The sequence below is a fragment of the Budorcas taxicolor genome, chromosome 20, assembly GCF_023091745.1.
Source record: "Budorcas taxicolor isolate Tak-1 chromosome 20, Takin1.1, whole genome shotgun sequence".
Taxonomy (NCBI): domain Eukaryota; kingdom Metazoa; phylum Chordata; class Mammalia; order Artiodactyla; family Bovidae; genus Budorcas; species Budorcas taxicolor.
In genome coordinates, this window is record NC_068929.1 from 21728448 (window position 1) to 21752668 (window position 24221).

Genomic DNA, 24221 nt, shown 5'->3' on the forward strand with positions numbered 1-24221 from the left:
ATTCACCCTTCCATCAATCTATGGTAGCATTTTAGTTATTTTTAAGAAACATTTTATACTTTCATTTAAACAAGAAAATCTAAGTGAAAATAAATTCTACTGGCTATCATCTCTTCAACAATAAAAATAATATAAGAATATGTAGTTGACGGAGTGGCCTGGCAAAGGAATCTTAAGTTATCTTTGAAAACACTAGTTCTAGACAAATATTGTTTTAAGGCCATAGGTAAATCAGTCATAAAATAAATCTCAGGGCAAGTTGAGAAGAATGTCAGGTAAAGTTTTAAGTAATAATTCTCTAAAGCCCTGATCTGTTCAGTTTTCAGTATGGGAAGCTATTTTTATTTAATCAGTAATAAATGTGCCTATTCATTAACACTTGTGTATGAAGTCAGAAACTGAACTTCATTTATATAATATTAATGTGCTAAATGGAACCATATATTTCCACACAGTGATTTACAGAGATTCAATCACTTCTCTAACATTTACATTTATGTGATCTAATCACTGAAAAGTATTAAATTAGGAGCAATATATTCCATTCTGTGATGTCATTTTGATAGGACTCCAAGAAAAGACATACAGAAATTTGGTTTAGCAGAAAGCAGACATGCATTTTGTTTCACTCATGTAAAAGTAAAATTTTATCATATTGGTATAGCCAAAATAGTTTTAATGTTTTATTTTTTCGCATGCGGGATTTTAGCTCCCTGGCTAGGAATCGAACCCATGCACCCTTCAATGGAAAGGAAGCACAGAGTCCCAACCACTAATTCCCTAAAATAAATTTATCATTTTAAATAGAATAATCAGACAACTGACTCAAAGAGAGAATTGGCTTAATTATTTATTGCCTAAAATGACGAATTCCTTGAGAATGCCATAAGATAGAGTGGTGTGAAAACCAAATTCCTACATAAAAGCAGAGCAAGTGGACAGCAAAACTCAAAATCCATGGACTGTATTTACAACCAGACTTGGTGGCAAGGTATCTCCATGAACCTGAAGAAATAAGTGGAATCCAAACCATACAAACCACAAAATCTGCCTAATATCAGGATCTATGCAAGGGGAAGCACAGAAAAGCTATAGGGTATCTGCCGGAGATGACAACAGATCTCAAAATTGCCTGTTAGAATCCGCTGAAAGCACAGCAGGCCAATCAGAAGAAAGCAGCTGAAACTGGCAGGACTTCACCTCCTCCCAGAGTGGGTGAGTGTGAGGAGTACAATAGTATCTGAAGGGGCTGTTAGAGTCTATGAACTTTTGAAAATGATCATCCAGGGCTGCCTTCCAGGCTAGGACCCCACACTGTAGCAAAATGGCTGACAGAAGACTCTAACTTGAGAAGAATGTGGGCAATGGGGAGTGTGCAGATGAAAGCAGGGGCAAGAAACAAAACCAGGACATTTAAGAGTACAAGCTGTCAGATTTTAATACTTAATGAAAACAAGAGGGTATTCTTTGAAATTAGGAAGGCTACATGAACCAAGCCTCCTTCTAAAAGTTAAGGAAAACTCACATAAAAATAAGCAACATAAACGTACCAAACTCAAATGCCATATAGAGTTATTATTTTTAAAAACAAAATAAGGAGTGGATAGTTATTTGGTAAGTGTGGTGTTGGGAGGCTTATGAGTCCTTTAAACTTCTCGTTCCTAAAGGTGACTCCAGTCTCTGCTGTAATGACAAGTCCCACAAGAGCTTCAGTGACTTCACACAGGTGCAATCAGACAATGCCTGCCTTAGGTGGAAACCAGGAACCTCCCCCTTCCTGCCCTGGGGAGCTTCTCTGATACATGGAGTGGGGTCCTCAGAAAACTTCCTGTCGCTTCTGCATGAACTGACACTTGTGATGTCACACTACTGAGCTATGGTAGATGAGATCCAATGGATACATGCTTCCCCTCTTAACCCCCAGGTGGATAGTTTGAAGTACATTTTTCCGGGTCTTATAAGTGGGGACCTTTTGAATCCAGCACAGTTGGTTACAGCAGTCACCTACAGTCATGCCCCACTCCATAACACAAGCTCGTGTTGGTTTTCTTTCCTTTTCTATGATCTCTCACTCTAGCTCCCTGGAATCTTTCCCCAAATAAATCATCTACTTACAAGTCTTTGTCTCAGGTTCCGCTTTTGGGAGAATCAGTATCTTACGGAGACAGGACTCAACTGTGTTGAATGTTTCTGAGAGGTTAAGGAAACACAGAATGTGACTAGATGGAATTCCTGGGTACCCTGATAAGAGCAGCTTTAGTGGAGTGATGGGGCAGAAGCTTGATTGAGGGGGCCAGAAAGAATAGATGTGGAAATGGACACAGTGAATTATAGGTGCTGTTTCATGGGTCCAATTCTGTGAACATTTGACCATTGATTACTCTCTCCTGTTTGAAATATATGACATTTGCCACTGACTGGAGAGAAGAGAAACAAAACAGTAGCTGAAGTTGTGTGTAGGGCTAAGGAAAGTCTTTTTAAAGCAAGGAGTCAGTAGACCACGGGGATGATGAGACTGTTGAGCAGAGAGGGGAAAACTCACGCAAAAAAAAAAGAGAAGGGAATATCAAGAATGAGAGGGGTAGGATCTTAAGCCCAGGTGTTTGAGCTGGCCTTTCAGTCAAGGAAGTGGAGAGAAGGCAGAGTACAGACAGGCCATGGAGGTGGGTCAGTTTAGATGGTGGAGAAATAAAGGAATTCCTGCTGACTGCTCCTACCTTCTCAATGAACAATATTATGAAGTCGAAACTTGAGAAGCAGAGGGTATAGCAAGTTTGAGAAAAGAAGAGGAGAAAAATAATTTTGGAAACAAAGAACACAAACATCTTATGCAAGTGATTGCTGACCTGGACTGAGTATCCAGTTATTTATTTCACTGAAGAGACTGCTAACTCATCTCTATCCTGTTTTGGAGGCAGTGGGCCTTCAAAGGCCCAAGGTTACACTTGGGTACTGTTAATTTCTAAAAAAATCTTTATTACCAATGTCATGGAGTTGGAAAAAAGATTACAAGGAAAAAGAACAACATAGGGATTTAGCCTCTCAAATCAAAATTGATGTGGTAGTGAAGGCCAGCTGAAGAATGACTGCTCAAAGGAGCATGGTCCAAGAGGGGAATATTTAATTCAGATCACACAATGGTTCAGTGTGGTCAAGGTCCATGAAAAAAAACCCAACTGCAAATACACAGGTGATTTTTTTCAGAATATATATTTTTGGAATATATGTTTTCTTTCAAACAATGCATTGAACAGAATGATACCGTTTCCCCTTAGAAAAACTAAAGTTATAAGAATTTTTTACAGAGGTGGTGGTGAGATTTATGGAATTACTATAGGCTTCCCAAGCCATGAGCTCAAATAGAGATGTTAATAAGTTCCGCACTGAACACTGACATCATTGTTTCCCTAGTTACCCAATGTGGAGGCAGAAATGAATAAGCTAGATATCTAATAGGGTGGGAGTGTTAGAACTTTTTATGGCTGTGAGGTTGGTAAGCCTTGTAACTCAAAATGTGGTCACTGAAAATGTGTAACCAAAAAACGTCATGGGGCCTGTCAACTCGCTGCTTATGGCATTGGCAAAATATGTTCTATATTCATGCACGTGGGTGGAAGCTAAATGTAGCTAGCTCATTGGCTATACCTAAAATCCTGAATTAGGATTTTGTGGATATGTCAACACAAAAACATACACATATTTTGTATTTTACACAGAGCCAGTAGATAACAAGTATGTAGTAAATATCACATGATTTTAAAATATGTGTTTATTTATATAATAAACATGGTTCATTCCTTTTAGTTAAATGATACGTGCCTACGTAGACACTCTGAAAAGCTGAAACAACCCTATTCCTATCTTAATGTGAAACTCAACTTTACTTTTCCCGTGTGCTTACTTTAACATGTAACAATCAAATAGTCTTTTTAAACAGATATGATTGTTTTTGATAATCATCTTGATTACTTTTCAGAGCAACTCTATTAGGTAAACTAAAATGATTATTTCCATTTTTCAGTTGGCAAAATTAAATTATGAAAGTGAAAGTGTTATTTGCCCAGTCATGTCTGACTCTTTGCAATGCTCTGGACTATAGCCCGCCAGGTTCCCCTATCCATGGGATTCTCGAGGCAAGAATACTGGAGTGGGTTGCTGTGCCCTCCTCCAGGGTATCTCCCCCACCCAGGAATCGAACTCACATCTGTTACATCTCCTGCTTTGGCAGATGGGTTCTTTACCACTAGTGCCCCCTGGGAAGCCCCATACTTCTTTGTATCCCCTGCCTGTTTTGTGTTGGGTTGTTTGTGGTCTTACTATTGATTTTTGGAAGTTTATATTATATTCTTGACATTATTAGACATTTATGTATACTGTGAATATTTCCTCAAGATTATTTTCTCTTCACTAGTACTTCATGAGTACAAGTTCTGTTTTTCAAAAAATTTATTTATTTGCATATTTATTTTTGGTTGCACTGAGTCTTCATTGCTGTGCAAGACCTTTCTGCAGTTGCGGTGAAAGGGGGCTACTCTTCACTGTGGTGCGTGGGCTTCTCATTGCAGTGGCTTCTCTTGTTGCAGAGCATGGGCCCTAGAGCATGCAGGCTTCAGTAGTTGCAGTGGGTGGGTTCTAAAGCACAGGCTTCGCAGTTGTGGCTTATGGGCCCAGCTGCCCGTCAGCATGTGGGATCTTCCCAGACCAAGGATCAAACCTGCACTGCAAGGCGGACTCTTAACCACCAGCCCCAAGAGTAGCCTGAGTACAAGTTCTTACTTCTAATAAGCCCTGCACAACTTTTTAGTTTTCACTGAAATTAACATTGGTCTTCTTGTAGATTTACTTACTTCTATGGACTTGTGCTGCTGCTGCTAAGTCACTTCAGTCGTGTCCGACTCTGTGCGACCCCATAGACGGCAGCCCACCAGGCTCCCCCGTCCCTGGGATTCTCCAGGCAAGAATACTGGAGTGGGTTGCCATTTCCTTCTCCAATGCATGAAAGTGAAAAGTCAAAGTGAAGTCGCTCAGTGGTGTCCGACTCTTAGCAACCTCATGGACTGCAGCCTACCAGGCTCAGCCATCCATGGAATTTTCCAGGCAAGAGTACTCGAGTGGGATGCCATTGCCTTCTCTGATAGACTTGTGCTAATTTAATCCAAATCCTTCCCAAAGTGTGCAAGTTTCCACTTGAGATATTCAAATTAAGATATTTTATCAATTTCACCCTCCTGGAGAAATGCTTTCTGGTACCTTGTGACCCGTTCCATCCTGGACATGTTGCTTTCCAGGCACAGCTGTCACCTGGCGGTCTCCATTTAACCCATTCTAGAGACTTGTTGCTTTGTTTCTTGGATCAAGGTCTTATCCTTTCTTACTTCACTTCCTTATTCTGGTGGAGTACATCCTCCTGTACCTTCCTGAGAAAAGGTGCAAGAGAGGCAGATTTTTAGAGATCTTCATTCTGCCCTCACACTTTTAGATGGAAATAAGATCGTAACTGGAAATCATTTTTCTTCAGAAGTTTGAAGACATTGTTTCATTGTCTTACAGCTTCTATTGTTACATTTTAAGCATTTGGTACCATTCTGATATGACAACTCCTAAATGCCATAATATGGTATGGTATGGGTCTATTTTAGACCACCATGCTGGGCAAACATACCTGTTAGTTCTGAGAAATTTTCTTGAATTACTTTTTATAATTCCCTTCCTTCTATTTTCTCTCTTTCCTCTTTCTAGAACTCCTGTTATTTAGGTATTGAATTTCCTGGAGTGGTTTTCTAATTTTCTTCCCTCTTCTCTCCTCGTTTCTGTATCTTTGTTTTTTTGTTTGTTTGTTTTACTTTCTGGAATATATCCTAAATTCTACCTTCTTTATTAATCTACTTTATCTATACCCCTTCAGAATATCTGCTATCATAATTGTAATTTCAAAAAGCTTGTTTCTTTGTTCTCTGAATTTTTAAAAAATATATCACCTGTTCTTCATTTGTGAAGGTAACAACTTCTCTTAGTTTCTGAATACCTTGGTCATACAGGCTTTCCTTGTCCTCATGACATTACCTGACTATTTTCTCAAACCCAAAGTCATCTACCTGAAAGTGTTGGTGTATGAACTTGTAGCTTGCTGACTGTAGTCTTCATAGGGTGATCTAGCTGGGTCTCTTTCTTGGGAAAGTCCTCATGTCAAGATCTTAGTTGTGCTCTTTGGGGACATCCCAATATCAGAATCTTAGTCCTTTTCTCTCCTTTAGAGAAAAAGGACTTGACTATTTAGGGAAGATTTCTATTTTTCTGCCAGTTGCATATTGGTTGACAGCCAGCAGTCTGGGAGCTGAGAAGGTCGGGGCAGTTTTTGTATAAAGTGGGAAAGGAATAAAAGAATAATTGCTTCATTAACATATTGTCAGAGAAGACTTAACCCCATCTTCACCCTGCCTTCCAGAGATGCTTGGGTCTGGGGGCATTTTGCAATGTAAATTGAGTTTCTGTTCAGCTTTCCCTGCTGCAGTTTAGGATTGCTTTCTCTGATCTGCTAAGTTGGGACCTACGCACTTTTCAGCCTCTACAATTTTGAGGCTGCTGTCTTCCTTCCTGTTCTCGCTTTTATTATAAGTTTGTGCCTTTGAGTAGAAATTCTACTTATGCTTTTGAAAGGATTGTCAGGTCGATTCAAAAAGTACATACTGAGCACCTATCTGGTGCCAGGCCTACAGATCCAGGGCTTTGGACTGTTATTAAACTCTAAACGGGAATGAGAGATGCCTCGCAAGTCTTTATTGTTCCCCTTGCAACCACTGGGCTACTGCCTCCAGCTCTGAGGTATTTTGTTTATTCTCTTATCTCTGGGGTACTATTAACTCTTCTCCTCATCTTCTATCAACTGGAAATATTTTTTTCTCATCTTAAATTCCCTTTTAGATTTAAGTACCTAACCTATTTCCCAGTCTACATACAAATGTCTCCTTTATTAATCTGAAATAAATAAAGAGGATTTTTAAACTCTTTCTGGTATGAAAAATTACTTTCAGCTTGTGTTCAAGTTAAAAGTGGAGCATCCTCCCTACTTCCATCAAACAGTGCCGTGACTCTTCCTGTGTCGGAGAACTGGCAATAGTGGTTCAGGACTCTCGTAATTAATCACTATACATCAAAATGGCTATTATTTACTAATGCCCACTATGTATTAGAAATCGTCATATGCTTGGGGTAATATTGGATTAGGGAGGTACAGTGTATGAATTCAAACTTCACCAGTTATTAGTGATATGCTTTGGATGAATTATTATTTCGTGCTTCTTTTCCTCTTCTGTTAAATGAGGAACATGATGGCATCGACCTCAAGTGACAATTTTCTCTTCTGTAAAATGATTACAATAGTATTTCCTTCTGAAGACCATTTTGAAGATTAGATGACAATGTATGTCAAGTCCTTAGCAGAGCACCTGGTGCATAGGAGGCATCATGTGCTATTAACGTTATTGTTTTATTATAATAATTTCCATCTTCATCCCCTCTAAAAGATTCGGAAATCTAAATTAAAAGAAGTTCACTTAATTTGTCCGTAGTTCAGTTCAGTTCAATCGCTCAGTCGTGTCTGACTCTTTGTGACCCCATGAATTGCAGCACGCCAGGCCTCCCTGTCCATCACAACTCCCGGAGTTCACTCAAACTCATGTCCATCGAGTCGCTGATGCCATCCAGCCATCTCATCCTCTGTCGTCCCCTTCTTCTTTTGCCCCCAATCCCTCCCAGCATCAGAGTATTTTCCAATGAGTCAACTCTTCACATGAGGTGGCCAAAGTATTGGAGTTACAGCTTTAGCATCAGTCCTTCCAAAGAACACCCAGGGCTGATCTCCTTCAGAATGGACTGGTTGGATCTCCTTGCAGTCCAAGGGACTTTCAAGAGTCTTCTCCAACATCACAGTTCAAAAGCATCAATTCTTTGGCACTCAGCTTTCTTCACAGTCCAACTCTCATATCCATACATGACCACTGGAAAAACCAGAGCCTTGACTAGATGGACCTTTGTTGGCAAGTAACGTCTCTGCTTTTGAATATGCTATCTCTAGGCTGGTCATAACTTTCTTCCAAGGAGTAAGCGTCTTTTAATTTCATGGCTGTCTGGGGAGGCCTTACAAATAGCTGTGAAAAGAAGAGAAGTGAAAAGCAAAGGAGAAAAGGAAAGATACAAGCATCTGAATGCAGAGTTCCAAAGAATAGCAAGAAGAGATAAGAAAGCCTTCTTCAGTGATCAGTGCAAAGAAATAGAGGAAAACTACAGAACGGGAAAGACTAGAGATCTCTTCAAGAAAATTAGAGATACCAAGGGAACATTTCATGCAAAGATGGGCTCGATAAAGGACAGAAATGGTATGGACCTAACAGAAGCAGAAGATATTAAGAAGAGGTGGCCAGAATAAACAGAAGAACTGTACAAAAAAGATCTTCACGACCAAGATAATCACGATGGTGTGATCATTCACCTAGAGCCAGACATCCTGGAATGTGAAGTCAAGTGGGCCTTAGAAAGCATCATTACGAACAAAGCTAGTGGATGTGATGGAATTCCAGTGGAGCTATTTCAAATCCTGAAAGATGATGCTGTGAAAGTGCTGCACTCAATATGCCAGCAAATTTGGAAAACTCAGCAGTGGCCCCAGGGCTGGAAAAGGTCAGTTTTCATTCCAATCCCAAAGATGGGGATGCCAAAGAATGCTCAAACTACCACACAATTGCACTCATCTCACACGCTAGTAGTTACAGTTAGTTCACATCAAATTTGGAATATAATCTCTAGCAATCCTGACAATACTAACACCTTTCTCAGAGTGTCAATATAGCATATGTCTATTTGAAAATGCAGTTCTTTTAGCCTTTTTAAGTATTTACTAATCATCAATAATGAACTAGATAGTATGGAGTTTAAATGGAACTATTTCTCAAACGGCTGAGAAGAGAAAGTGGGTAGATGTTCTTGCAAAGAGGCAGTTTGGGACAGGGTGTCGAAGCCTGGGTGGGGTGAGGAGGGCTTCCAAGCAGCAGAACAGCCCCGGAGTGGGGTCCTGGAGCTCAGGTGGCGTGTGGAGGGCTTCCATGGCAGGCGGGGGCTGGTGAGAAGAGCTAGTAGCTGCTGCCTTGGGCAGGGTGTCAGTCCCAGTGGGATGAGGCGGGCTTTTGTTTGTGGAAGGGAGCAGCACTGGCAAGGGGAGCGTGGTTGTATAAAGGGGAGCCGATCAAAGAAGCAAATCATTAAAGATGACGGGAGACAGATTTCTCATCATCAGAAAAGGGAGCTACATAGAGGGAAAAGATGAAAACTAAAGTCAGCTCTGCGGTTTTAGACTGGAATTGAGGGGCTTGGTTTGTATTACATGTCTGTTAAAGAAATAGTAGTTTATAAACTTCCCACAAGAAAATTCCAAATCCAGAGGGCTTCAGGGTAAATTCTCCTAAACATCTAATGATAAAATAGTAGCAATTCTATTCCGACTCCTCCAAAAAATAGAAAAGGAATACTTCCCAATTCGTTCTATGAGGCCAATATTACAATGAAACCAAAAATCAGACAAAGATATAACAATAGGAGAGAATTACAAACTGATATCCTTCATGTCTAAATAAAATTTTAGCAAATTAAATCTCACAATATAGGAAAGGATAGTACACTGTAACCCAGTGGGCTTTAATCCCAGGAATGCAAGGTTGTTTTAACATTAGAAAATCAATCAATGGAATTCATCATGTTAACAAACTAAAAAAGAAAAATAGTCATCTCAAGAGATGCAGGGAAAAACGTTCAACAAAACTCAACTGGAATTCTGCTACCATCTTGTCAAGAGAAGCCTCTGTTGAGAATCATGGTTTTAGATGTAGTAACATACAGACAACTATCTGTTCTGTTCTTGAGGATATGTAAAAGTTGGACTCCATAGCCATTCATGTTACAGGATGCTGGCATAAACTCTAACTTTAATTATCTCTTACCTAAATACCTTATGCTATAATCTAACTCAGTGTTCCTCAAACTGTTTCATCATTTGAAAGATAAGGTTCTTCCTGTACTGTCAAGATGCACGTTAACATATTAAAAGTTCTAACTCCAGGGAAGAAATTATACCCATTTTTTTTCTGTCATATGAATTTCAATCATTGCTATTGTATCAGGGTGAATTATTCTATATTTGCTGCTAAAAGTATTTTATTTTGACCCACCTGTTTATTATTGCTTATATATTATATAATATCTACAGGAGCTCAGAAAATATCATGGTTAGAGCAGTCCGGCGCAACTTCAAGGAAGAGCAGATGTTCTTGACCCTGGCTTGTTGCCAGTACAGTTTTCTGTAAGCAACAGTTTTATCACAGCTCTCTGCTCATATACACGTGCCCTTCTTATACGTGCCAACTCTATGCCACCACCATGGAAACTGGTATTTTTATTTTCTAGTTTTCTAAGTCTTAGTTCTTAATATCTTTTAAACTCATAAAAGAATATAAAATGTTTAACCCAGATTAATAAAAGCAGTAAGTTGCCAGAAAATATTGAAAAACCATAGATGATATCAGTCAAAAAGATACTTTCACTTAATTGGTAACAGCACTTTAAAAGGGCTTCTCTATATACCAAAAGAAAGCCATGCAGTAAAAATGAAATTTCTATTGGTGGTTGCTAACTGCTCTGGTCTGAGAGTGTTTGTGTTTCCCTCAAGTTCCTATTATGAAATCCTAACTCCTAAGGTGATGGCATTAGCAAGTGGGGCTTTTGAGAGGTGTTTAGGTCATGAGAGTAGAGCCTCATGAATGGAATTAGTACCTTTATAAAAGAGACCCACCTTTTCATGTGAAATTATAGCAAAAAGAAAGCTATGAACCAGGAAGTGGGCTCTCACCAGACCTCAAATCTGCCGACAATTTGATCTTAGACTATAAGCCACACAGTTTATGGTATTTTGTTATCGAAGCCTGAACAGACTAAAATACTAACACAGTGTTTCTTTCTATAAGCATAGAAAACACATTAAAGGGAATCGTGTCCTCTGAGAGGTGAATCTATAAAGAAGCTGGGCATCAAGTCATAAACCCATCACAGAGATACAAAAAGGGAAACCAGTTGAGCATTTTCCTTTTGTGTGTCCAGAGGGCTCCTGATTTATTCTTTGTCCAAAGAACTGCACATCTTGGAAGCAAATAGCTTAAATAAGGTAGCAATATATTTAAGAGCACCTTTTGAAAGTTACAGTCCCCAAGGTAGACATACCATAAGAATCTTTTCATTGCAAAAAAAGAATTTAAACACATTTGTTATAACAGAAGGCAAAATGAATCGTGGTGTGGCTAGTATGTTGAATTCACAAGAAACAGTCATTTTCTCCTAGCCCAACAGCGGATAAGTACTTTTTCATTAAATATTTTAATTAATTATTTTATTTTATTTTTAGCCATGCTGCACAGCATACAGGATCCTAGTTCCTAATGCATTGGAAACGCAGAGTCTTAACCACTGGAATGCCAGGGAAGTCCCTAGTTTTTCAATTAAAGTGACTTTTCCTCAATACTTGAAATAGTTCTTGGATGAGTTGTAAAGTGTTCTTGTTGATAGCATTAGGCCAACAGTCATTTCGCCCAAACAGGAACAAGACTTCAGCTAATCCAGAATAGTGTGACAAATAGCGTTTTGTTTCTTCCTCTGAAGCTTCAGAATGAAGCCATAAAAAACAGGAAGATAATGAAATCAATTTACTGTGATCTAGCCTTAGCTGGCCGGAGAAGGCAATGGCAACCCACTCCAGTACTCTTGCCTGGAAAATCCCACGGACAGAGGAGCCTGGTAGGCTGCAGTTCATGGGGTCACTGAGTGACTTCACTTTCACTTTTTACTTTCATGCCTTGGAGAAGGAAATGGCAACTCACTCCAGTTTTCTTGCCTCGAGACTCCCAGGGACGGTGGAGCCTGGTGGGCTGCAGTCCAGGGGGTCGTACAGAGTCGGACACGATCGAAGCGATTTAGCAGCAGCAGCAGCAGCCTTAGCTGGCAAAATCAGTTAAGGTCTAAAATATATGCTTTGAAGCACAGGTCTATCAAAAGTGGTAAAGCTAGTGTATTGCCCATTTCGTCTGTTGTTTAAAAGGCAAATGAAAGGATCAAGTTATAATTTTAAAATACTTTATAATTATCTACACTTAGGACGTATACAAATTTGGTAAGAAAAATTATGGAGAAAAACGATTGACCCATTTGCTCTATTATTCTATATTTTTCAGGAAAGAGGCTTTCAAAACAGAAAATCTTAAGTTGAACTAATCCACCGTTCTCCCCTTTTATGGGCCTGCCCCTTGGAAATTATAACTATCTGCACAAATAATTTTATTCTACAGTATATTTATTCAGGCAATGCATAGTTAGTGGGGACTTAACATCTTTCTTCCATTGCCATGATCTATGAAGAACATAAAAGAAATGTGAGATACATTCTCTGCCCTCTAAGGACATTTCATCCTATTAATTTTACAATTCTAGAAATATTGTCACCCTGCTTATTTAACTTCTACTCATAATACATCATGTGAAATGCCAGGCTGGATGAATCATTAGGTGGAATTATGATTACTAGGAGAAATATCAACCTCAAATATGCAGATGACACCACTCTAATGGTAGAAAGTGAAGAGGAACTAAAGAGCCTCTTGATGAAGGTTAAAGAGGAAAGTAAAAAAGCTGGCTTAAAGCTCAACATTCAAAAAACTAAGATCATGGCATCCAATCCCATTACTTCATGACAAATAGAAGGGGAAAAAGTGGAAACAGTGACAGTTTATTTGGAGGGGGCTCCAAAATCACTGTGGATGGTGACTGCAGCCATGAAAAGATGCTTGTTCCTTAGAAGAAGAGCTATGGCATACCTAAACAGTATGTAATAAAGCAAAGACATCACTTTGCCAACAAAGATTCATATAGTCAAAGCTATGGTTTTTCCAGTAGTCATGAATGCATGTGAGAATTGGACCATAAAGAAGGCTGAATGCCAAAGAACTGATGCTTTTGAACTGTGGTGTTGGAGAAGACTCTTGAAAGTCTCTTGGACTGCAAGGAGATCCAATTAGTCAATCCTAAGGGAAATCAACACTGAATATTCATTGGAAGAACTGTTGCTGAAGCTGAAGCTCCAGTACTTTGGCCACCAAGTACTGCGAAGAGCCAAATCACTAGAAAAGACCCTGATGCTGGGAAAGATTGAAGGCAATAGCAGAAAGGGGCAGCAGAGGATGAAATGGTTAGATAGAATCACTGCCTTAGTGGACATGAATTTGAGCAAATTCTGGGAGATAGCAGAGGACGTAGGAGCCTGGCGTGCTGCAGTTCATGGGGCTGAAAAGAGTCGGACACAACTTAGCAACTAAACAACAACAACAAAAGAAATAATACCAGAGATAGCTTAAAAACGAAAACATTTTATTTTCTTGATGAAGCATACTTGCAAACATGAATCTTAAATGGAATGTCTAGGATTGTTCCTTTGCTTTTTATTCACCTGAGAGAAAGGGCCTTCCTTGTGTCCAGATAGCACCCACCACCTTAGAATAACCAAAAGAATGGTTGTTTTCCTTCATTAGATTACTGGCTCACTACAGTTTGTTTAGAAAAATATAGTTTCACTGTCCACTGTCAGGTTTTTATTTGTATTGACTAGGACTGTGTCTGGTAGAAATGCATGCCTTGTGCACCAAGACACAGCATAAGAACAGTCATGGCAACATGACCGAAGTAGGGACAGACTGTAATCAACCCAGATGTCCAACACAGCAGAAGAGATAAATGAACTGTGGTACACTTTTACAAAAGAATACTATAAAACAATGAAAATCAACAACCTGCAGCTACACTCAACAATACGGATAACAAAAGGAAGAAGCAAGACTAAAGAATACATCAAGTTCCCAAACACACAACACTGAACTATATGGATATATCTGGTGCATATGGGTGTGCACACCAAAGTAATAAGACTATAAAGAAAGCAAGGAAGGAAATGGTTACACAAAAAGTAAAGCTAGAACTTATTCAGGGAAGACTATAGGAGAAGGTTCTGATTAGAAACAAAGTCTAATTCTTATCTTCCTCCTCCTCCTCCTCTTTCTCCTCCTTCTTCACCATGGGCAGCAGTTACAAGGGATGTTTACTCTTAGAACTATTCATAAACTCTACATGTCACATTATCACTTTTTATGTGTATATTATACTTCATAGCAAAACACATCTTAAAAAACCCACAGGTTATTATATTAAGCATGAAACACATACATATGTGTATATAATACATACACTAAACTCTACTGGTTTCAAGGGGAAATAAAGAAGAGAGATTCTGTATTAGACTTCTCCTATCACCTCCCTCCCTCCAGCCTCTGCTGAGCACAAAAGAATAAAGACATACTTTAAAAATGAAAGAGGTAAGGGTTTAAGAATACACCAAAATATACCATTCCCCATCATGAATGTTCTCTGAAAGTTTGAAAGACTTACGTGGACTTCCCTGCTTGCTCAGAGGTAAAGGATCAGCCTGCCAACACAGGAGACACAGCTTTGGTTCCTGGTCAGAATGATCCCCGGGAGATGGAAATGACATATCCACTCCAGTATTCTTGCCTGGAAAATGCAATGGACAGAGGATCCCGGTGGGCTACAGTCCATGGGGTCACAAAGAGTTGGACACGACTTATCAACTCAACAACAATGCGGCTTTTTGCCTTATGGTGAGTTGCAGACTCTCCTTTGTCTACTGATACAACTTACTGCTATTACTATGCAGAAGCAGCACCTGAGAAAAAAGAGCATCTTCCTGTCCTTCTAGCTGGGACACAGAGAACCTTGTACTTTAATGGCCTGCCCCTACGTTTCCCACTTCTACCAGCAGTGTTGATTCTAATCTTAGAAAAAGTCTGCTTCTTTGAAGGAAAAAACGAAAACACAAAAACCCTGAGCTAACCCCGTCATGTCCACCTATAAAATGAGTTTTCTAACTTAAGTCTTCATCAAACTATTTTTCTCCATACTCCTGAATTAACTGGGAACTAGGTAACTATTACCTTTTTGGCTTCCCTGGATGAAACATATAACAATACCTAAATATTGGTGACATTATATCCTCAAAGCCTCTTTCAGCAATGATCCCAATACAAACCTTGGTTAGGAGTGACAATATCAAACTTTAACATATCACGTGAGTAAGAAACTGGGATGACCAAGTGCCCAGCTCTGTCCTCCAGGATACACTTTCTAAAAGGAGCACAGAAAAATCTGCACAGCAGCTTTGTTCTCCCCTCTGTGATCATTTATTACTGTATATAGCTCCTGGGTAGGCCCAAATCAATTTTACATTTAAGAATACCTGACTATGGTCTGTGCTCTCATAAGTTAGATTTCACTTTTCAAAATCAATACTAAGTCGTAATATCTTGGTGGAAACAATGTCGACAGCAAAACAATTCAGTCTTGATATTCCAAAGCTTTAGATCCATAGCACAACTCATTTCGAGCAAACCTTGACCCAGAGTTTGGTAAAATAATCAACAATCTGCTCAAGTCGCATGTGGTCAACACTATTTAATATAACGGTCAGGATCAAGGCATTAAAGGCAAGACAATTATTTGCCTCTCTTTAGCCTGGCAAATATAAACACTGAATGGAAACAGGCATCTCTTTTTAGGCTTGTGCTTTATTTCATCCTGAGTTAATGCTTCCTTTTTCTTTTTTTTAATAAGGAGACTAGGAATGCAGTTCAGACAGTAAAGAAGGTGCCTGCAATGCAGGAAACCTTGGTTCAATCCCTGGGTCAGGAAGATGCCCTGAAGAAGGGAATGGTTGCCCACTCTAGTATTCTTGCCTGGAGAATTCCATGGACAGAGAAGCCTGGTGGGGTACAGTCCATGGGGTCAAAAAGAGTCAGACACAACAGTAACTAATACACAATAGAAATGCATTCTGCAAGGGGGAAAGGAAAAAGAACTATAAGACAATGTTATAATGAAATTGAATTATTCTACCTAAGTTATGTCTACATTACATAGCTTGTTACTTGGCTCAAAAATACTACATGTCAAAAGATATTTCCCCAAATAGAACTATATATTTACAATAAGAACACAGTTTAAGAGGTACAGGGCTTCCCAGATGGCCCAGATGGTAAAGGATCTGTCTCCAATGCAGGAGACCTGGGTTTGATCCCTGGGTCAGGAAGATCCCCTGGAGAAGGGAATGGCTGCCCACTCCAGTATTCTTGCCTGGAGAATTCCACTGACAAAGAAGCACGGTGGGTTACAGTCCATGGCAAGGCAAAGAGTTGGTCACAACTGAACGACTAACACTTTCACTTTCACTTTTTCCCCTCACTTACAATGAAATTTAAAAACTGACATACAGTATATAATTTCTTTTTAGGAGTAGAAAAAAAATGCTTTCTGGGACCAAATGTAAACTTCATGTATTAAAAAATAATTTTAACAGAGGAGGGATAAAAATAATCTGTCTTACATTTGTAAGTCACCGGAATTCAAACCCAGGCCGTTTGAGTCCATGGTGGTGTGCTCTCAACACACCACAGTGGTCCTTAGTTTCCCTGGTAATGGCTCATCCAAAATCTTCATATGAAAAAGTGATTTTAGGAAATAACTGTAACATCCCAATCTTTTGTTTTTAATTAGACACATATGCATTGTCATTTGTTTCATTCACCCCTCCCAAACGATTACTGATAGAATAAACTCTGAGTAAAAACCACATGCATTTTCTAAGCAAGCGTTTTCCCTAAAGGTTCCAGATGAAAAATATTATGAGAAATTAGATCACAGACATATGCTTCCTTTTTGTACGACTCAGTGTGGTAGTTAGTGATGGAAAAGGGACATAACCAATGCAAGAATAGGATTGAGAGTCTGCACATAATAGTAAAGATGATTTTAATTGAACACTAGACCATAAATTAAGTATAAATGGTTCCTAAATCAAATGTAGTTTAAAATTAATCAGACACTTATAGCAAGAAGCTTATTAATTCATTAAAGTCAAGATCACACTTATTCAGATAATTTCAACCATCCAGCAGCTTCAACTGCTATTTTATTTCCTTTAATCAATCTCTCTCAAGATACATATAAGCATATAGCAAAACCATCATTTTATCAGTTTATACTATTAGCTTTAAAATTGTGTAAGCCAGTATGGTGGTTATTTGTACAAATTCTGGAGTTCTGAGTTCTGATAAAGGGTGTCGACCACATAAATTCACCACCTGTGAGTAAACAGTTGTTGTTATATTTAAATCAAGATAAAAAAAGAATGTGTATATATATGTATAATTAAATCACTGCTGTACAGCAGAAATTAACACAATATTGTAAATCAACTAGATTTCCATTTTTTTAAAAGGTAAAATCCAGCTTCCTTCAGTTTCTGGACAGCCAATGTTTGCTTAAATAATGCGCTATGTGGACATAGAAAACAAAACTTTAAATACTTATTTTTGTGTCAGACTGAGTTAAACAAGGCAAAAAAACAATTCTCACTCAATGCATAACCCCCTCTGAGTTAGATATTTTAAAGATGACTAAGTCAAAGAAGGACTTTTGAAAACAATAGCCCAAAGCATGAAAAAGCAAAAACATGTAACCCTAGTGGACCAGAGTTTCATAAAACTAACTGCATGAGAAACTATCAGTGTGTGAAAATGGAATCAGAAAATCTGAGACACAAAACACCAACAGGAAAAATTTCTGCAAATATCAATAACTTTAAAAACTTTGGAATCAACTATCTTATATCCATCTGTGGCCTTTAACTCTTTAATTGTTGCTTTTCAGTGATTGAATTACCTCTCAGGCAGTGGGCTTGCTTAAGTTCAAAGCTGACCAAGCTGATGGAGAAACTGCACAATAGAGAACCCGCCATCAAGGGCTGAGTCAGTAGTCTAGGAGAAGCTGCAGCTGGGTTTTCTGGAAATCATGAAGTAACAGAGTTGTCGAGATCAGTGGTCTCCACGCTCGTCTGCGTGTTGGAATCACCTGGGGAGTGAGAACACTCCTGATGCTTGTGTCCCAGCTCCAGACGGTGACTTAACTGGTCTGCGTGCTGCCTGAGTTCTGGAATTCTAAAGAGATATGGGTGATTCTAGTCTGTGGACAAATTTATGAACAACCAGTCTATATACTTTTATGTTTTTAAGTTAAAATTTTTTGACAAATTAGATTCATGACCATTTTATTATACTTCATATATCAGTATCACAACGCTTTGGGAAATCCATGGAAGTACTACGTGTTCTGGAATATACTCACAACTGTAAATCCATAGAGGTAAACCAAGGTTGAAAAGCAAAAGTACTGTATAATATAACTGAATTATTTATCATTGTCAAAAGGAGAATAAAAGTAGGAAGAAAAGAGGCATGAATAAGCTGAATGTCATAAAATGTTTCTTCATGACAAGAATTACTAGTGTATGGATCTTTTTTTTTCAGATTCAAGTCCTAGAAACTTTGTTTTCTATCCTAAAACCAGACAGACGACTTATAGAACACGGCCTACAATAATCTGGGCTTAAGAAATGAGCTGGATTTGTATGACCTATTCCAACTTTCTGCTTTATCAGATGGAGCAGAGGCAGCTGCTGGAATGAGGAATAAGGAATTGGGTCTTACACATGAATAAACCTGTAGAGATACTAAGTTCATTAATGTTCTTGTTGGCAGGAATCAAAATGACTTGGAGGGAGCCAAGTTGAATTACAGGTTTGATTTACTTAGAGATACATGCTATGCGGACATCAGCATTTTTTTTATACCAGCCTCAAGGCAGCCTTGACAAGCAATGTGCAATCCTTGCTTTCACAGTTAGTTTCAGTTGTATTTCCCTGTGGCTTCTCTGCCTCCAGTGGGGGCATATGTCCAGACCAGAGAGGAAAGAGGAGTTCTAAACGCTTAAAATGTCAGTTGATCAACAGTGAGTAATGAGGATACTAGGTATCTATGCTTCTTAAAAAGAAGAACCCACAACAGGGGAGTAGATTGACACTGAAGAGCACATTCATAGCAAGAACATGTAACTTCACTCTGATACATGAGGTTAACATGCTTTACACAGACTGAGGTAGTGAGCTGAAGGTATTGCTCCTTTGAAATTAAAACAATGACCAGATCATAATGAGGATATGTGGATGTCAACATCAGAATCTCCCCACCTCATGACACAGTGCAATCTGATGTCAGTTCAAAATTCTACTAATAGTTGGGCAAACCAAGGCATTACTCACATAAGAAGGAAGTGGGGTAAAGGCTCACAAGAAGCGTGTGGTATGAGTGAAATATAGACAATGGACAAAAACCCATAGTAAAAAGAAGTTAATACAGTCGATTTTAAGGGTTTGTTTAATTTAGTGAAATAGAACGCTTTCTAAAAGCCAATATGGCTAATTCTCAAGATCTTCCTGATCTTATTGAAAACTGACTGCAAAGCACCAAAACATGCAGAGACAAAACAGGAGCTGTGTTCTTGATTATTTCCAAAGACACAAAAAACATTCACAAAGATGTGCTCTTCCGGCAAGTGACACGGCAATTTGGTGTTCATTTCTAGTGCCAAATGGCAACCAGTTGTTTCTTCAGAGTCTTTAAACTTAGGTCTGAAACTGAGCTCTTTATTTCCCTGCCTTCTGCTTTTCCTTCCCCCATATTCGAAGTTACGTCTACCACCCACACAACAGCCAAGCCAGGACCTGGGAGTCATCACCGGCTCCTCCCTCTGCGTTTCAGTGCCTATTTCCAAGTCCCATTCATTATGTATCCTGAATAGCAAAGTGATCCTCCTCTCCATACGTCACACACCCAGGGGTCATGTCCTCATCCTCACTGGTTGCTATACCCTAGTTTTGCGTTCTGTCAACTCTCCCCACCACCCCTCTGAAATTTTTTCTGGAGTTCCTATTATTCAAATATGAACACACCATCTCCCTGCTTATTCTTTAACAACTTGGTATCTTTACTTGTTTTTCTTTTGCCTGTAATGCCCCCTCCACCCCAAGTTCTTGCTAACTAGCATTTTCTCTGTCAAGCCTGTTGTTGACTTTATCAGGTGAGTTAGGTGTGTTTCCTTCTCGGGGCTGCTTGTATCACTTTGTGCGTAACTCTGCTGGAGTGTTTACCACAGCGCTGTCGCTGTTGACACGTTGGTCTTCTCTTCCACCCTGTGAATGAAGGGCGAGCTCCTCATCCTGTTCAGTGATGTCGCCTATATCTGTCACTCAGAAGGGCTTAAAATGTTGATTTCAGGTAAGTCACACTTTCTTCATTTACTCATTGGGATTGCCTGGGGAAGTTTTTTAAAAGACTGAGTCTTGGACCCCGCCCCCAGACCATTTCAAACTGAATTTTTTGAGGGCAAACCCAGGCACCTGTATTTTTTAAAAAACTTCCCTATCGTTTCTAACATTGTTACTTGTTGAAAACCCCCGTGTTAAATTGTTTTTCAGGAAATGCTAGTTAAAACTGTATCCTGAGCACATGACGCTTGTGGTCTTTTGCGAGTTTTTAAAGAGGACACTGTATTGATTACCTAGGGTTGAGTAACAAATTACTCCAATATTAAGTAGCTTTCAATGACCAAAACGTCGTACCTCACAGCTTCTTTTGGTCAGAAACAGCAGCGCTCAGGGTTTCTCAGTCAAGGGATTGCGTTTCTGGTGTCAGCTGGGGCTGCTGCCATCTCAAGCCTAAACTGTGAAGGAGAGCTTCCGTCCACATCCACGAGTGTGCTTTTGTTGGGGTTCGGCCCCTCACTGTCTGGTGGCCAGAAGCGTTCCTCAGTTCCCCTGCCTCTCCACAGAGCTCTCAGAGCTTGGGAATCTGTTTCCTTTAAAGAGTGCAAGCGGGAGAGCCAGGAGAGGGCGAGCTAGATAGAAGCCAGAATCTTCCTGTACACTGATCCTGCTGGAACTGACATCCCATACTGTTGCTATACTCTATTAATCAGAAGTATGTGTTAGGTCTACCCCAAACTCAACAGGAGAGAATAACAAGGGCATGGATGCCAGGAAGTGGGTATCATTGGGAGCCATCTGAGAAACTGCCTACCACAGACATTTAATGATACCTGGCTTAAAAATTAACCTACCTTAAAGGAATCCCAGCCTGATGGTCTTAACGTCAGGAGTATGTGCACTGTTGGTTTTCTCGTAAAACTGATCCAACCCGCTTTGACAGATGCACTAAAAGGAAACTGACTTGTGTACTTTCTAATAATAAATTTATATTTTTTGTTTTATTATCTAACTATAGATGCATTAATTTAAGGCCATTTATACACGACAATGGGGCTTCCTAGGTGACACAATAGTAAATAATCCACCTGTCAATGCAGGAGCTGTAGGAGACGCAGGTGGGACTGTAAAGAGTCAGACATGACTAGGTATGTATACACACAAACACATAGAGCAATACCAAGGCAGGTCAGTTTGTGTGACTCCAGACTTCATATGGTTTTACGAAATACATCAATGTACTTTTCAAAGACAGTGCTCCTCTTTCTTATCCCGAACATTTTCTCAGTCATACAAATTCACTGAAGACAGGCCACTTTAAGAATTTAACATAAATTTTGATTTTAGTGAAAGGCTGCTGCTGCTGCTGCTGCTGCTAAGTCGTTTCAGTTGTGTCCAACTCTGTGCGACCCCAGAGACGGCAGCCCACCAGGCTCCCCCGTCCCTGGGATTCACCAGGCAAGAACACATTCCTTCTCCAATGCATGAAAGTGAAAAGTGAAAGTGAAGTCGCTCAGTCGTGTCTGACTGTTAGTGACCCCACAGACCGCAGCCTACCAGGCTCCTCCGTCCATGAGATTTTCCAGGCAAGAGTACTGGAGTGGGGTGCCATTGCCTTCTCCTAGTGAAGGGCAGGCAACAGTAAATTTAAAGATAAAATACTGAGCAAAATTGGCAAGTTAATGTACAGACTTTACCCTGATCAGAATATTAAATTTTAATTTTACTTCACACTCTGGAAGGAAAAGGCAATATATTGGACAATATTGAATACTGATCTTAATAACCAAAATTTAAGCCTTCCTCATAGATCTTAACAATACTAAAGATTTAGCTTCTATTTCTGTTGGGACTACTCACCATTAATGCTAAGATGGCAAGCTGAAATTGCTTAACAATATTTAGCAAAACTATACAAATAAAGCAAAAAGAAATCTGTGTTAAGGCACAAATGACTTAGCATTCTTGAACCTGATGTTGACAGCACGCTTGCACGAAATCCTAAACTCTTAATTTATATTCTAACTTCAAAATGCCACCTCCCAAAAATCAATGGGTTTTTGGTGCAGAGAGAAAGTGCTGGCCTTCCAGATTGAGTACTGCCCTTGACAGTACCTTTTCCTTGAATTGTTTCCTAAATATCTGTTCAAAAATACCAGTAGCTCATAAACTTGATGTAATTTTTAAAAGAATATGATCATAATGCAAGGTTATAAAAGATGTAACTGAGAAATTGTGCTTTAAGTACTTTACAGATGAGCAGAAATAACTTATGAACAATCTATGTAGTTTGCTTTCAGAAAAATAAAACAGCACCATTGAGGGGAAATCCACTCTTTGCTTTAGCTGAGGTGGCAATTCTTCATATGATTATACTAAGACATGGGTGATAAAGCCACGATCAGCTACTATTACCCAACATAAACAATTCTGTTTCAACCACTGTGAATTATAGCAGACATAAGGATTAAAGCTAGTGACCTGGACTGTTGAAGCCCTTTAACTGCTCATGCCCTGAGCCATTCAGTATTTGTGGCCTAGACATGCTTATTTGGGGCTTAAGTTTGAATTTATTAACCTTACTTAAAAGATGGTTTTTCCAGTTGCCAAGCTGAAAGGCTGGTTGAAAACAGACAGGTTATCTAAAAATCTGATAAGTTTTTTTTCTTTTTTCTTTTTCACAGTAGTATGAGTTAGCAATTTCTAAACTACCTTTCATGTATTCTAGCCTTGAGCTACAGGATACACTGAGGAGAACAGAAGCCAGGCTTCTTTCTGAAGGAGTTACAAACATGAAAAAGGGAAAAACTAAAAAGTAGTGATAGACTGCAATTGAAGGTATCTGTATAAACTGGCATAGAGATAAATACAGACGTTTGTATGTATATCTGTCTGCTGAGAGGAACTGTAAGCAATGACACAACAGGAGAAATGAGCAAACCTACAACTCAGATCAGGGTTCTTGGATACCATTCGCCATGAAAAGAAAGCAGAGATCCTTGAAGAAATGGTTGATTCAAGAGCTGCAGCAGGGAAAGTACAAGTTGAGCTGGGAGCATCTGGTTACACCAAAAAGTAAGAAAGGGCTCAAAGAATGAGGAAGACATGACCCATCTGGGGCTCCTGACTCACAAAGGACTGGCACTCCCATTGATCAAATCTAGGACAATGAGAACATCAAAATAAATAATGATGCCAATGGATTTTAATCTGTTAACTAAGAATTCATGAATCCATCTGTTATAAATAAATGAGTGACTGAGAAGGGAAGCACTGTTTATTAGAATGTCAACAAATACAGATGGAATGGTGGAAGTTAGCAAATCCAGTCACTCAGTTGAAAAGGGACTGAGGGAATGGATAGGTTTACTGTCCAGTGGTCAGATAATCAGTCTCTACAGGGCTCAGTGATAGGCCAAGAGCTGTTTCTCAATGGGCATGCAATTATCTGCTGCAGATGGCATGACTGTGCTTCAGAGTCCCAAGGGTCTGTGTCATGATTCTTCCAGTAGACTTGCCATCAATTCTGCACTGCATCTTTTCCCATCATGGATACCACCAGGATCTGCTGGATCATATGGTCCAAATGTTAGTCAGGGCTGCTTACACTGAAGCCTGGAACTGTCACAGAGCCCTTTTCTGTCTTCAGCCCTATTCGAAGCTGGCCCCCTTCCTTGTCACCTGGCACATGAGCCAGAGCGTTATTCCCAGTTGTAGAATGTGTTGATCCCAGAAGCAAAAGAAGCCTAGAAAGTTCCTACTTCCTGTTTTGTGGTAAAGGCTGCAAGACGCAGCAATTTGGCTTTCATTTTGGAGGGGATGTCCTGGCCCTCCTCTGACCACTGGACCTCTAAACACTTTACTGAAGTGTCTGGTTCCTGGAGCTTCAAGTTTATCTCCCATGTTCTGGAGT